Source organism: Delphinapterus leucas, chromosome 14 (genome assembly GCF_059928025.1).
Source record: "Delphinapterus leucas isolate spDelLeu-1000000601 "Yukka" chromosome 14, BTC_Dleu_Yukka2, whole genome shotgun sequence".
NCBI classification, from domain to species: Eukaryota; Metazoa; Chordata; class Mammalia; order Artiodactyla; family Monodontidae; genus Delphinapterus; species Delphinapterus leucas.
Window position 1 is genome coordinate 1,472,501 of NC_143142.1, and position 15,101 is coordinate 1,487,601.

A 15,101-nucleotide genomic window follows, 5' to 3' on the forward strand; every position below is an offset into this window, starting at 1 on the left:
GGTGGATGGGTGATGGGTGGGTGGATGGGTGAGCCAGGTAGCTGATACAGTTAGGAATGGACCCAGGGCATCTGATTAAAACAACATTGACCCACAGGCCCTCCCTACAACTTCCAAAGAGGAGACGGGTGGTTGGTAACCCAGGGGATTCATTCATTCATCAGGAAACATATCGAGCACCTGTTGTGTACAAGTCCCATGCCAGGCATGGAGAAACCGCAGTGAACGAGGGGCCAGGACGGTGTCCTGAAGGAGCCCGTGTTCTGGGCATGGGGAGGACAGGATGCTTAGCTGGACTGGAGTCCCGGGGACACCTAGAATTTGGCCTGGAGCAGCAGAGTGGATTTCGATGTCCCCTTCCCTGATGGGGAAGGTTAAGAGGAAATGGGACGGAACTCGAGGCGCCTTGGGCAGGTTCGTTGATGGGAGTCGCAGTTACCGTTCCTGAGGCAGTTTCAGCACCCACGGGGCCTTGGATGGGGCTGTGTGTCCTCCGGAAATGAACAGCTCAGGATTCCAGTCATGGACCCACTGAATAATGCAAGGATATAGTACATTCTGGTTCCCAGCTATTGGGAAACTGGTAGATCAGGAGGACAGACCCCGCACACGATGCAGGTTTGAGTCAACATTTCATTATTCTGGGTGGAAAGAGGGACCCGAGGGCACAGTCCATTCTGGGGAACCGCCCCTCCCCCCTCACCGTCCTCACGCACCACTGATGCTCATGAGAAGACCCGCCAGGGGCTGGGCCAACTAGTTGGTGATAAACAGTTTCTCTTAATGAGGAGCTTTAGAGTGAGAGCTGGCGCAGTCAGTGTGCCGTTCCCTCCAGGCGCTGGGGGTGGGAGGAGAGAAATAACTTATTATTAGAACTTTCATATCAGAGGCTTCACTCATTTTCCAAGAAGGAAGATATGGGCTGAGAAAGTCGGAAATCATCTTTCTCTCTCTTTCTTCTGTTGTTTTTGGATTTAATTTCTAATGATCTCTCTGCAAATGACTGAGTATAAGAGCTGGTGGACATTTCATTTAGTTTACTTGAAGTCTTGGTGAAATCCACTGATTAACTTGGAGATCCCACATTAAATTATATAAAGAAGCTTTTTTCCTGACATTCTTTGCTACACAAAAATCACAAAGCAGACCCCTTCCCACTCCTGGTGCTAGTTAGCTCAACCCTCAGGCCTGGTATATGGGCACTATTTTTTTTTTCTAAAAATAGAAACAAAAATATTAGATAAGATAATTACACAATGAGAATTGTGTTGAACAGTCCTGTGTAAGTAGTTTGAGGGGGAGAGGATTTATAATTCATCTGTCCACTTAAGCTCTGCTCTCAAACCAGGATCTTCCTGGATCAGAGTTGAATTTCCAAGATGATAACTTTATACTCTTTCTGCTTCCTCCTGCACTGTTCCATGTGCATATAGAGTTTAAATTACCCCTGGGTGTGTTTGTTGTCTGAGAATAACATCTGGTCATTTCAGATCTTTGAAGCATCTGGAAGTCTATAAGCGTTTGAGAATCTAATCCTGAAACACTAATGAAGATAAAACTTGTGTAAGACCAGCACCATAAGCTGCTTCTCCACCTCAATTATTCATGAAATGGACTCATTCAGTGTAGATTGTCATGGTAACAAGTGGTAGGAACAACATTTTACAAAGCTTGGAAAAGATAATCTTGGTTGTAAGTGACCGAAAGCGGGTTCTTGCTGGATCAAGGGGAAAAGTGTTTCTTTGTTTCTTTGTTTGTTTGGGGGAATGTTTGTTTGCATATCTTAAAAGGCCAATGACTTCTGCCGTTCCTGCAATCAGGGCCCAGCATTCTCATCAGGACAAGAATCTCTTCATGGAGGGTCTCTGCCTTCTGCTGCATTGCAGACAGTGTCAGTCTCCATGTGGCATCTCTTGAAAGCCCCAGCTCTGATCCTTAGTATCAGCAATCCCAGAGTCTAAACAAATAATCACCAGATGGCCACTTTCTGATGAATACCACAAAAGCAAAGTACTGAAAACAGGAATTTGATAAAGTCGGGGTGGGGGGCGGTATAGGGAAAGTGTCCCTGAAGAAGTGACACTAATCCAAAAGCTCAAGAATAAGTATGAGCTAAACCAAAAGGTGGTGCAGGGAGGGCATTCCAGGTGGAGGGAATTGCAAATGCTGAGGCTCCGGTTCTGTTAAGATCCGAACTATCTGGAGAATTGATTCAAGGTCTGAGGCAGGCGATGTACTTCATGAGCTTGGGTCATCTTGAATTTTCATTTGTCAACAGGACACAAGAGCCAGCTGGGTGGATCTCTCACTGGACGGGGGTGGGTTAAATCAAACATCAGAAAGAATGACTGTAACATGGAGACCACACATGTGGTTGCCAAGGGGGAGGGGGGTGGGGGAGGGATGGACTGGGAATGTGGGATTAGCAGATGCAAACTATTATAGGTATAATGGATAAATAACAATGTCCTACTGTATAACACAGGGAACTATATTCGATATCCTGTGATAAACTATACTGAAAGAGAATATAAAAAAGAATGTATATATATATATGTGTGTGTGTGTGTGTGTGTGTGTGTAACTGAATCACTTTGCTGTACAGTAGCAATTAACACAACTTTGTAAGTCAACTATACTTCAACAACAAAAAAAGAATGGCTGTAATAGATTAAAACACATTAAGCATGTAAAGAACTATTATTAAAATCAGAAATGAAAGTGAGCATAATTATCTACCCACAGAAATGAAAGGATTACAAACAAGAGTAGAAACAGCTGTACACCAACAAATTAGACACCCTAGAAGCAAAAAACAAATTCTGAGAAACAAGTAAATAATAAAAACTGACTCAAGAAGAAATAGAAAATTTGAACAGACCTATAACAAGCAAAGAGATTGAATCAGTAATCAAAAATCTTCCCGTGAAGAAATTTCAAGACAAGATGACTGTACTGGTGAAAACTACCAAACATTTAAAAGAACTAACACCAAACTCATAAAAAATGGAATATGAGGAAACAGTTTCTAACTCATTTTATGAGGCCAGCCTTATCCTTATACCAAAGCCAGATAAAGACAACAAAAGAAGAGAAAACTATACACCAATATCCCTTATGACTACTGATGTATAAATTATCAACAAAATACTAGAGAGCCTAATCTAGCAGCATATTAAAAGCATTGTTAAATTCCATGACCAAATGGGATTTATCTCAGGAATGTGAGGACGGCTAAGCATACCAAAATCATTCAATATTATATAACACAAAATCAAGGGAAAAAATATGATCATCTCAATCAATACAGAAAAAGGTTTTGACAAAACCCAACAGCCTTTCATGATGAAAAATTTATAGCTTTCCAGCTAAGTTCAGGAGCGAAACAGCATGCCCCTTCTATTCAACACTGCATTGTTCTAAACGGAACAATTAGGCAAGAAAAAGAAATAAAAGGCATAAACATTGGAAATGAAGAAGTAAAACTATCTCTATTCAAAGATGACTTGATTTTATATCTAGAAAATCCTAAATAATTCACAAAAAATCTATTAGAGCTAATAAAAGAATTTAGCAAAGTTACAGGATACAAATTCAACACATTAAAAACTAGTTGTATTTTTATACACTAGCAATGAGTGATCCAAAAGTGAAATTAAGAAAGCAATTTCATATAAAATAGTATCAGAAAGAATAATATACTTAAGAATAAATTTAATCAAAGAGGTGTAAGACGTGTACGCTGGAAACTACTAAACATTGATCAACTTGATTAGAGAAGACGTAATAAAGGGAAATATATCCTGTGTTCACAGATTGAAAGATTTAATATTGTTAAGATGTCAAACTCCCCAAAGTATCCACAGATGCAACGGAATCCCTGTCAAAACGTCTATGGCTTTTATTTTTTTCGATCTGGTAAGCCAGATCTTAAAGTTCATATGGAATTGCAAGTTATCCTAAATAGTCAAAACAATACTGAAAAATAAGAACAAGGTTGGAGGACTCACATTTCTCTATTTCAAAACTGATACATCGCTACATTAATCAAAAACACTGTGGTACTGGCAGAAGGATATACTTATAGACCGATGGAACGATGGAATAGAAGTGAGAGTCCAGAATTAAACTCATACTTCCATGGTCAGTTGGTTTTTGACAAGCATGCCAAGACAATTCAATAGAGAAAGAATAGTCTTTTCAAAAACTAAAAAATGACGGGAAAACTGGATTTCCAGATGCAAGAGAATGAAATTGAACTCCTATCTCATTCTATATGAAAAAATTAACTCAAAATAGATCAAAGATCTAAATGGAAAAGCTAAAAGTACAAAACGATTAGAAGAAAACCTAGGAGTAAATCTTCATGACTTTAGATTTGGCAATGGATTCTTATGACACCAAAAGCATAAACAACAAAAGGAAAAAATGGATAAATTGGACTTCATCAAAATGAAATATTTTGTGCATCAAAGGAAATGAAAAAACAACCTACAGGATGAGAGAAAATGTTTGCAAATCACATATATGCTAAGGGTCTAAAATACAGAATATATAAAGAGCTCTTACAACTCAACATCAAAAAGACAAATAACCCATTTTTTAAAAAAATTAGGCAAAGTACTTGAATAGATATTTCTCCAAAGAAGATATACGAGCAGTCAACAAGCACACGAAAAGATGTTCAATATCTCGAATCATTAGGGCAAATGCAAATCAAACCACAATGAGATACCACTTCATTCTAAATAGGATAGCAATTAATAATAATAACAGCAACAACAGTAATGGAAAATAGGAAATGTATTCTCTATCTATACTGATAGATAATACAACATGTTTGAACCTCAAAAACATTATTCTAAGTAAAAGAAGCCCGAAAAATAGTCATATGTTATATGATTTCATTTATATTGAATGTGCAGAATCATTAAATTCATAGAGTCAGAAGGCAGATTGATCAGTGGTCACCATGGGGTGTGGGACCACTTCAATAATAAAAGCCATGAGCAAAAAAAAAAAAAAAAGGAAGAACTTGTGAGGGGTGGTGAGGAGATGCAGGACTCACTGTGTACCCCTGAGGTTGCTAAGATGCCAACCTCTTAATCCGAAAACGGTAAACAAAGGGGGAAATTAAGGATGGATCCTGGCATTCTGGTATGACTTCTGTTTCATGGGAGACTTCCAAGGACCTGGGGTTCTTCATGACAGATGCAACAGGAAGCCGCCAAGGGAGAGGCGGAGTCTAAAACCCAGCGCACCTTGGCCGGTACACTGAGCATCTTCATGCAGCCACAGGTGTACCAGGAGCCACCATCACAACACATCCATCCTGGGATGGATGGCGAAGGAGGGAAGGAGGGGCAGAAGGTGATGGTGAAGAAGAAGGCTTGGAAGCGATCCGTGAAGAAAGGGACGCGGACAAAGGAGAAGGTGCTGAAAAGGATGATGAGGGAGGAAGCGGGGGATGGGGAGGTGGCCCAGAGACTCTGATGCATCCAACCTCACACTCACTTCCCAGCTCCTCCACCCTCTTTGCTCGCTTTGTCCTTTAGGTCTCTCTTCTCTCCTTTACACCTGGGCTCTCAACTGACATTTGGAGAAACACCTTGAAAGGAACACAATGGGAAAAGAATCTGTATGCATTTCCGTTCCAAGTTCATTTTCATCTTTTCCTGCCTCACACAAAAAGGGTAGGAATCAACACATCATGTGGGGAAGAAAGAAACCCTTCCCCTCTGTTGCTGAGCAGACTGGAGGGTGGAGGGCCTTGCGCAGGCCTGCGGGGACTGGAGCGCATCCTACTCTCTCGCGTGCTGGGCTCAGAGGTCCCACTAGGTCCGTGTTAGCGTGGGCAGCCAGCATTTAGCAGCCTCTGCCTGTGCACTTCCTCGTGTTTAAAGTAGGAAAAAGTAACCTACACAGTAAGATTCTAGAAGATCAGCAAAGGGTGGGCGGAGCACGGTTGGTGGCCAGATGGACATCTGACCGTGCAGCTTCTCCAGCATATTTAATTGTGATGTTGGGTTAGAAACACTTGCAGTTTAAGGGGACGCCTTTAAGGTGAAGTTCTATCCTAATGATGAGTCCTGCCTGTCGGTGGAGAAAACGCAGAACTGGTAGTATCTCATTTGGAAGTGACATTTTCTACTATTATTTCATTCCTATTTGTTTTTAGACTTTTCTTTCTGTTTTCCTTGGAAAGCTGAGGCTCAGTTTTAAATGAATCGGAAAGTGTAGAAAGTAACACACACGTGGTTAAATTTGTAATTCACAAAGAAACAGATGAATTAACCATATTAAAGACAACAAAGCCCACAAACAAAATGCAACTAAGTATGCAAGGTTACTAACCTCCCTACTTAAAAACAGCAGGATCCCCTGCGGGCTGGTTCCCACACTAGACTTACTTTACCCGTCACTCCAGGCTGGGCGCTGTGAGCTGCAGGGATCCAGGTGCTGCCTTACTCTCTAGGGGCTGCAGGATGTTAGGCAAGAATTTCAATTCCTTCCAGCCTCTGTGTCCTCATCTTTAATACTGGACAACAACAAAACCTCCCTCAGGGCATGGAGGTTCAGTGAGACCATTGCAAAATGCACTTAAGATCGTGCCTGCATGTCCAAAGTGCACAGGAAGTACTAGCCAGTATGATTCTCTTTTCAAGTTACCTGCAGAAGAGAGCGCACAGAAGACAGCAACGTTCCTATCAGTTAGGGCTCTCTTAGTTGGAAGCGACAGGACGTGGTACAAAATGGCAAAAGCAAAAAAGAGACGGTGCTGACCGGCATATCTGGGAAGTTCTGAGAAGGGCTTAGGTGCAGCTGATCCAGGGTTCACTGATGTCCGTGGGATGACACGATTCCTCAGCTCCAGGTGGGGACCTTCCCTCCTCCCGCAAAGAAAGAGAAGGAGCTGGCACGGGGATGTAAAGGACCATCTGGAGAGATGGAGAAAACCCAGGGAAGATTGGTTTGCCACAGGTCGAGAATAGAGTGGCCACCTCATCTCTGATTCTCCCAATGTGCCTGCTTCATTATTGGTTCCCGGCAGGTTAGATTTCTCAGGAGCTCCACCTGCTGGGCAGAAATGGTCCCGAAGCTCTTGTACCTCCTCCAGTTTAGAGACCAGCCCGCTTTCAGGTGGAATCTCCTGGCTCCAAGGTCACCTTCCCAGGAAGAGGACTCCATTGCCCAGCTCGGGCTGGGTGTCCACACGGGCTGGTCAGCTGGGGCTGGAGGACAGAGTCACATTGTGACCCAATGTGACTGATCACCCAGGTCCTCTGATACACCCATCCCAACAGCCAGGGTCCCATGGGTGACCTCTCACCATAGAAACTGTACACAGGGGGGAGATGCCTTCACTCTGCAATCCCATGAGGCACATGGATGCATCAAGTTTGCCCTCAGAAATGCAGACAGAAAAGGCCTCCCGCAAAAATGTGACTAAATTGTCTTTTCTCCTCATGAGCACATTCCAGGAAGGAAACCTCAGCTCAGAATGGATTCTTTCACAGAGCACTTCCTTCAGGCCAACATGACGATTACATTTCACTACTGAGCCCCCAAGTTTCCCCTTGGAGGACCCACCGTCTGAGCCCTTCATGAGCACAGGCACCTGCCTGAGCAGAGCATCGCCAGCTCCTTCCCCGGGTGACCTGCGCTGCCCACGCTGGGCTGGGGGAGGCTCAGGGCTGCCCTCCCGTCGGGACCCCATGGTGCGCCCGCTGCCCTCACGTGGGCGGCTGCGGCTGCCCCCTTCCCGACTTCAGCCTCTGTTTCTTTAGATTCATTAATCAAGCTGACAAAATCTGCTCAGAACGGACATTTACGGTTTTGGTTCTCCGGCCGGCGCTCTCTGATCACAAACTACCCAATCTCCACACTGTCCATTGGCACCAAGGGCTCTTCTTTCTGACTGAATGAGAATTGGGCCAGAGCCTGGACTTCCCCTGAGGCCAGCCACTGAAACATGCTTCTGTTTGCTGAAAGACACAAAACCATGCACCAGCCAGATCGAGCCTGGGGACACACTATTCCATTTCCCAAAATATTTAACGCAGAAGTTCTCAAGGCATAACTTCCCGGTGACCTACCATGAGATGTGCCATAAAGGATGCTGCTTTAAGCAACATGTACCACACACCAGAGACAAATGTTACTAAACGTGTATTTTGGACAGACATGGAAACATCCGAACTGGGCTCAAACAACACCCATGGTATTTGCTTCCAGCCTAAGTTCTGTAGGTGACCACAGAAATGGTAGGAGATGTGACCCAAGAAGTTAATCCTGGATGCGCAGCACCTGCCTCATTTCAGAGTGACGGTGGGGATGGATGTTCAGCTGTTGATTCCCAGTGTTTCTGGAAAGGTTTGAATGACACCAGCACATGCTTCTACACTGTTTTTATTTCTAATTGGTTTGTTCACTGGACTGATTCCTTGTGGAAAGAAAATAAAGCAACATAATTTTTAAAAAACCTCTATCCTAAGCTCCTAGAAGCCAAATGAAACACATACTCTTGTAAATTAAAACATGCCCTTCTCAGATATGAATTCAAGGGGAAAAGTCTACATTGGAACTGTAATGCTTTCATTTACCGGCCTTCAAGATTTAAAAATTCTTCAATGATCCTTGTCAAGCAAATCTAATGATTTTCTTCTGTTACTGTTACCAGCCCACTGAATTTGGGAAGAAGGAAGTGAGTGTAACAGGGTATGGGAAGGCCGTCACAAATTATATCACAGAGACTTTTGCAAGGTGAAAATACTATTGCAGGCAAGCAAAAAAAGAAAAACTGGTTGTTACAGTCTGAAAGTTTGTGTTTCCCCCAAATTCATATGTTGAAATCCCAACCCCCAAGGTGAAGGTATTAGGAGGTGGGGCATTTGGGAGGTGATTAGGTCATGAGGGTGGAGCCCTCATGAATGGGATTAGTGCCCTTATAAAAAGAGACACCCCCCCCATGGGCTTCCCTGGTGGCGCAGTGGTTGAGAGTCCACCTGCTGATGCAGGGGACATGGGTTCGTGCCCCGGTCCGGGAGGATCCCACGTGCCGCGGAGCGGCTGGGCCCGTGAGCCATGGCTGCTGAGCCTGTGCGTCCGGAGCCTGTGCTCTGCAATGGGAGAGGCCACAACAGTGAGAGGCCCGCGTACCGCAAAAAAAAAAAAAAAAAAGAGAGACCCCCCGAGTTCCTTCACCCCTTCTGCCATGTGAGGTCACAGTGAGCAGATGGCATCTATGAACCAGGAATCAGGTCCTCACCAGACACCGAGCCCGCCAGCTCCTTGATCTTGGATTTCCAGCCTCCAGAGCTGAGATAAATAAATCTCTGTTGTTTACAAGCCACCCAGTCTCTGTTGTTGTTGTTGTTGTTGTTTTTCCTTAATAGCAGCCCAAGCAGACTAAGACACTTGTGGTCCATGGCAGCAGAACTTACAGCCAGCTTCTCTCTCTTCTTCCCCAAGTAAAGGCATATAAAGGCATAAAGTTGGAGGAGTCTTTGTTCAATATAGTAATCACTGCTGGAAGGACCCATGATGTGATGATAATTCATTATTCACCAATGCTGGGAACATCAGCCTATCTTCACTAAGACGGAATCATCCTGAAGAATCACAGGGATGAGGAGGGATTTGTGAAGGAGAAGATGAGTCTAAATGTGTCTTGAGACCATCCTCAAGGGCACAAAGACATCGTTGGCTGAGTTGTCTCATAATTACCATACTCATCGTGCTCTGAGAAGTGTTACCAGATACCTCAAGTGGTTGGCTGCTTTTAACAGGATATTTACTTTCATTTTTGAAGCAAATGATAGATGTGCAGAGTGACACATTGAAGGACATAACATGGGGGAAAAGTCAGTCTCCTGTCCCTGCCCCTGTCTCCACCCCATGGACAGGCGCTTTGAGCAGATTCTCAACTCCAAGATGTGGACCCAACCCACTTCTCCTGAGCACTTACTACTATGACGCACGATGCTAGGGGCAGGGGTCAAAGGCCACCTTGTCACTTCAAGGTCAAACAAGATGCTGTCTTGATGGCTGCATCTCTTGAGTTTTCTTGTACCTTCATAATCGTAAATACCTGCTGCTCCATCGTATTTGCCCACAGGCGCGTGTGATGCCGGATAAAATCACAGAATCTCGGGGGATACGAACCCTCCTTCCACTGACTTACTGAGCTGCCTGCGGATGAGAGATGAAGCTAAAGTCTGTGACAGTGGAGAGCGCGAGGCATCGCGATTAATTATCAGTGCGTCGCACAGATGTAACCACCCTCCTTCCTCGCATCTCCCACGGAGCCCCTCAGGCTCAGGGCGCCATTGATCTGTAATTCATCACAAAGGTTCCACTGGGATTAAATAGCCCAAGGATGACACTCCAGACGTGGGGACGTGGTGGGGAGAAGCGAAAACTGGCGTGAGCCAAAGGATGATGAGCGCTGCCCGTGCGCGTGAGCGGAGGGACAGCCCAAGCCCATCCACCCAGGACGCTGTTTCAGCAACACCCCGGGCAGATGGGAGAGAAATACGAGGATATTTCCAAACGTGCTTCTTCCAGCAGGACATATCCTGAGAAACAGTCCAGAAGCTTCCAGTCTGAAAAGAAAAGAAGCGCGGCAGGTGGCGGGGGGTGTGGGAGGAAGCCTTAGGATAAAAGGCACAGACATATTTCATAAAAGGCTCAGAAAAAAAAAAAAAGATGAAGTTGTGATTTTTCTGCGGTTTCTTTGGAAACCAAAACATCCTGATGTTGGGGAAAAGCGGAAAAAAGATTTATTTATTTGGTGCTTGGGTTGTTGTTTATGATGAAACTTGGCTTTCTTTTTTCTGAGGTTTTTTTCTTCCAGAAATTATGTGATGAGGCAGCGAAAGGAAAGAGACACCGGTTTGCCTCCTGGGGAGGCTGTGGAGGTCGGGAAGGGAGCAAAGGCTTAGAAGGCAGTGACTACCCTGATCGGCTGAGGCAAAACGGGCACTTATCCACTAGACGATGGCCTCGGATTTGCCTGAATCCTGGGGCTCAAATTACGATACCAGAAATGTATGTCTCTCTTCCCTCTGCTTGTCTTTCTTCCGCAATACTCAACATTTTGGTAAGCTTTCCTGGGCATGTGGCCAAGAGGTGGCTGTAAATGCTCGAGGCTTCCCTCCTGTCCACTGAGCGCGGCCGTCCTGGACAGAGTCCCTGGGTTCTGATTGTACAGGTTGGGGGTGGGCAGCCCACCTCAACCACAGGAAATGAGTGTGGAGGATGGTTCTCAAGGGGCGCTGAGGCAGGCTGCTGAGTGATGTTGATGCTGGGGAAACCGAGGCAGCCCCAGGCTCTGCACCCTCCCTGCTGGGCTTTCCCTCTTCCTGCCGTAAAAGAGGAAAGCAAAGCAGAGAGGACAGAGGGGAGGAAATGAAAAGGATGGGGGAGAGGAGAAGGGAGCGGAGGATGGAGGGAGGGAGGGATGGAGGGAGGGGAGGGGAGAGAGAGGATGGAGGGAGGGGAGAGGAAAGGGAAGGGGAGGGGAGAATTGGGGATGACAAATTTCAAACCAGGGTTGTAAAAACAGTGGCAGGTTTTCCGTGTTAATATCAAGCAGCTTAGAACTTTGGAGACACAAAGGCAGGATGCATGATAATTGTGCTATGTACATGATATTTTAACAGACTTGTGAATACTTTCATTCATGAGCCTCTGTGGAAAGTGTGGTCTCATTAGTAACGGGAGGCTGGATGCTGGCAGATGGAGCCTCCCTTCCATTCAGCCTGTGTCTCCCTGGTGACGGTCCCACAACCTCATTATCTCATTCTGAGATAATTTCAAGATTCTGAATTTAATGTCCTTGGTTAAAGTCGGCCCGGCAAACAGCCACCCACCTCTCTCCTCCCACCCCAAACAGGGCTCTAGGGGACTGAGGCACCAAGTACACATTTTCATCCGAAGAATCAGCAGATTTGTGAAAATTGTAATAGAACTTGGAGCATCCAAAAAAATCTCACTGTTCCTGGGTTTCTGTCTTTCATTTTTCTTTAGTTTTAGTTTTTCTTCTTTTTAAAATTCCCTCCCTTCCATCCTTGCATCTTCCTTTTTTCTCCAGTTTTCCTCCCAGGCTGTGTCGTGCTCTCACCATCTCTTCTGGACACAGGCACTGCTGACGGGGCATTTCCCCCAACCGCAAGCCTCCCAGGTGCCCAGGACGGCCCATCTGCTCCAGGCGAGGGGCAGGGGCCACTGCATCCCTCCATTCCGGGACACCAGGTACTCAGAGATGGCTGAACTTGATACCGACCAGGGTTCTTGGCTTTCCCCAATCAATAGAAATTGATCAGAGGCCAGACAAGAAATTCAGGCAAGTCTTTACTGGGGTCCCTGCTGCAGCAGGGGGAGCGAGAACAAGCATCAGGTTCCCTTGTTTGCCTGCTCCCAGAGGGGGTGCCAGCTGGTTCCTTATATGGCGTGAGGGTAGGGGTGTGCTGGGGGGTCGGGCTGGAGGCGTGGCTTAGGTGGTCTGCCCCCCGCTTTGGTGGTGTTGATTGCCGGGGGGCCTGTGCAGTGCCCGTCTTTTGCTCCCAACCTCCTGCTTTTGCTCCTGGCTCTTCAGAAGTAGCAGTTGGGTTTTTTTGGTCTTTTTGTATCTTGTTGTCCATAATTTGCCCCAGCTAGGCATGCACGCACTTATTTTTAGTCCCTTATAGTTTCTTTGTATTTTGCAGCTCCAGGAGACGTGTGTCCAGGTACAGGCACTGCTGCAAAGGGTCCCAGGTCCCAGGTCCCAGCCGGTCTCAGACGGGAACCCGTCTGTCTCCTCTTCATCGTGGTGCGGCTGTGTGGAGTGCGACCCTCACGTCAGCCGACTTCTCTCTGCTCTAAACTAAAAAGGGGAGCAGCTCTCGGACCACCGTGATAGACCAGGGCTCTGGCCAGGCCATCGGTAATTGTTTCTGCCTCTCACCGCCCTTCCTCTTGTGGGGATGGGATGGGGCAGGTGGGAAGGGGGCTGTGCCTTCATTTCCTATCCTTCTCCTTGGCGCCCCCGGGAGGGCAGGAGGGGAAGGGGACCCCATTGGACAACTGATGGCAAAGACCTCTTGGTTTGTTTGTTTCATTTTCCTCCCGTGCATCCTGAGGGCTCCCGGCCAGCAGACAAGGGCTCTTTCCTGCCGGACGGTTAGGCTGAGCAACTGACGCCTGGTGTCCCCGCATTTGGGGTCCGTCCTCCCCGGGGCTGTCCAAGGTGCCGAGTGTGGAGCTGACACACGGGCTTGGGGTCTGGGCCTCATCCTCCAGCATCACCTTATCCTCTTGCACCTGAGCTCTGAGGTGGTGGCCCAGGTGTGAGCACAATGTTCTCCAGCCACTGGCCTGGATGGATTCCTGATGGTCCTGAGACCCTGGCTCTCAGGTCAGTCCCTTTGTCCTGTGGGTTCCAGGTGCTGGACATCAACTCGATAGCCACTGACTCCCCGGAGCCCCTTCCCCTGGGCAGATGCTTCCCTGGCTTCTGTCCCTCCCACCCTCCCCTGGTGTCCTTCCCCCATCACTGTCCCTGCCCCGCCATCCCGGGCTTTGGCCACAGACTGTGAGCTCCCCAGGGGCAGGTCATCTGGGTCCTCTTTGCGGCCTCAGTACCCAGCACATGGCCCTGCCTGAATGAGGACTCATGCATTCACTCATTCATTTGTTCCAGTGATATTTATTAAATTCAGGTGACACCCCTGCTCTGAGGGTCCTTACAATGTGGTGGGAGAGACAGGCAGTAAACAAGCAAACCACGAAGAAGACAGCTCAGCTCCAAGTGGATGAAACAGCATGGGAGACGGGGCCGTAGTCGGGAGGAGTCCCTGCCACATTCTGGGGGCCCCTCATCGGCCGGCTGAAGCTGGTTCCCACCACTACCGCCCCCTCCCCCTCCTCTTTCCCCTCTTCTACCTTCTCCTCTCCTCCCCGTCTCCCTCCCCCAGCCCTCTCCTCCCCAGCCCCTGGAGGACACCAAGCCTGCAGGCCTGGATGTGAGCTCCCTGCAGACAGAGCGCTAGGCTGGTTTCTAGCAGCCTCCATCCATCTTCCTGCCAGCTTCCCCTTAATGAATTTCATCAGCGGCTCAGGAGCTGTGTTCTTCGCTCTGACTGGGCTAGACTTGGCTCTGGGCCTAAGAACAGACAATCTGCAGGCGGCTGGCCTCTCTCTACCTGCAGTTATTAATTAGGAAGGAGGTGGAGGCTGACCCAGGGCCCCAGGAGGTCACCCTGCAGGGAGGGCCCCTCGGAGGGGCCGCTTCTCCGTGGATTTCCTCCCTGCTCTTACCCCGACCCTCAAACCACCTGAAGCTGGCGGGAGTGGCACCAAAGGAACACCTTCCACTGACTGTCCTTCAGATGCCAGGCCCCCTGCATTTCGTGGTAAGGACTGTTGTCACCCCCATTTTACAAATGGGGCAGCTGAACCTCAGAGAGGTAAACTGGCTGCCCAACGTCACCCAGCTCTGGATCAGCAGAACCTGGGTTTCAACCAGGGAGTCTGGTCCCACATTGGGGATCAGATAGGACCATCCCACGGCCTCCCAGACACACAGGCCACCGACATCCTGACCTGGCCTCTCATACTTACACAGATTATCTTGCAAGTATCTGGAGACACAGAAAGTAGGAGGGTAGTGGGACAAATTCATGGTCATCAAATCCTACTATGGAAGAGTCTTGCATTTGTATGTGGTCAGAACTAGGGAAAATGTGTCTGGGCTGCAGACACACTCGGACTTGGCACAAAGCTGGCTGTTACTCAGAAGAGTCTGTGAGAATGCTCTGTTTTCCATTTCCCTTTCATTGCCATTTCAAATTTTTCATCAAGGTAGACTTGTGAGAGTCTAAAATCGTCCTCACTACAAAGGATGGGTGCGTTCTAGACAGAGAGAACAGGAGGGACTGAATTCCAGGTGGAGGTAAAAGAAAGCTACATGTGAGATGCTCAGGCTGACCCTATAATCGTTCTCAGTTTCCAGCAGCTCCAGCGGAAGCCCGAAGAGCAGCTGCGGTTGGTGCGAGTAGGGTCCTGTCCCTCCCCTGCGGGTCCCGATGCCCTGATGCTCTGGAACACCCTGGGCTTCA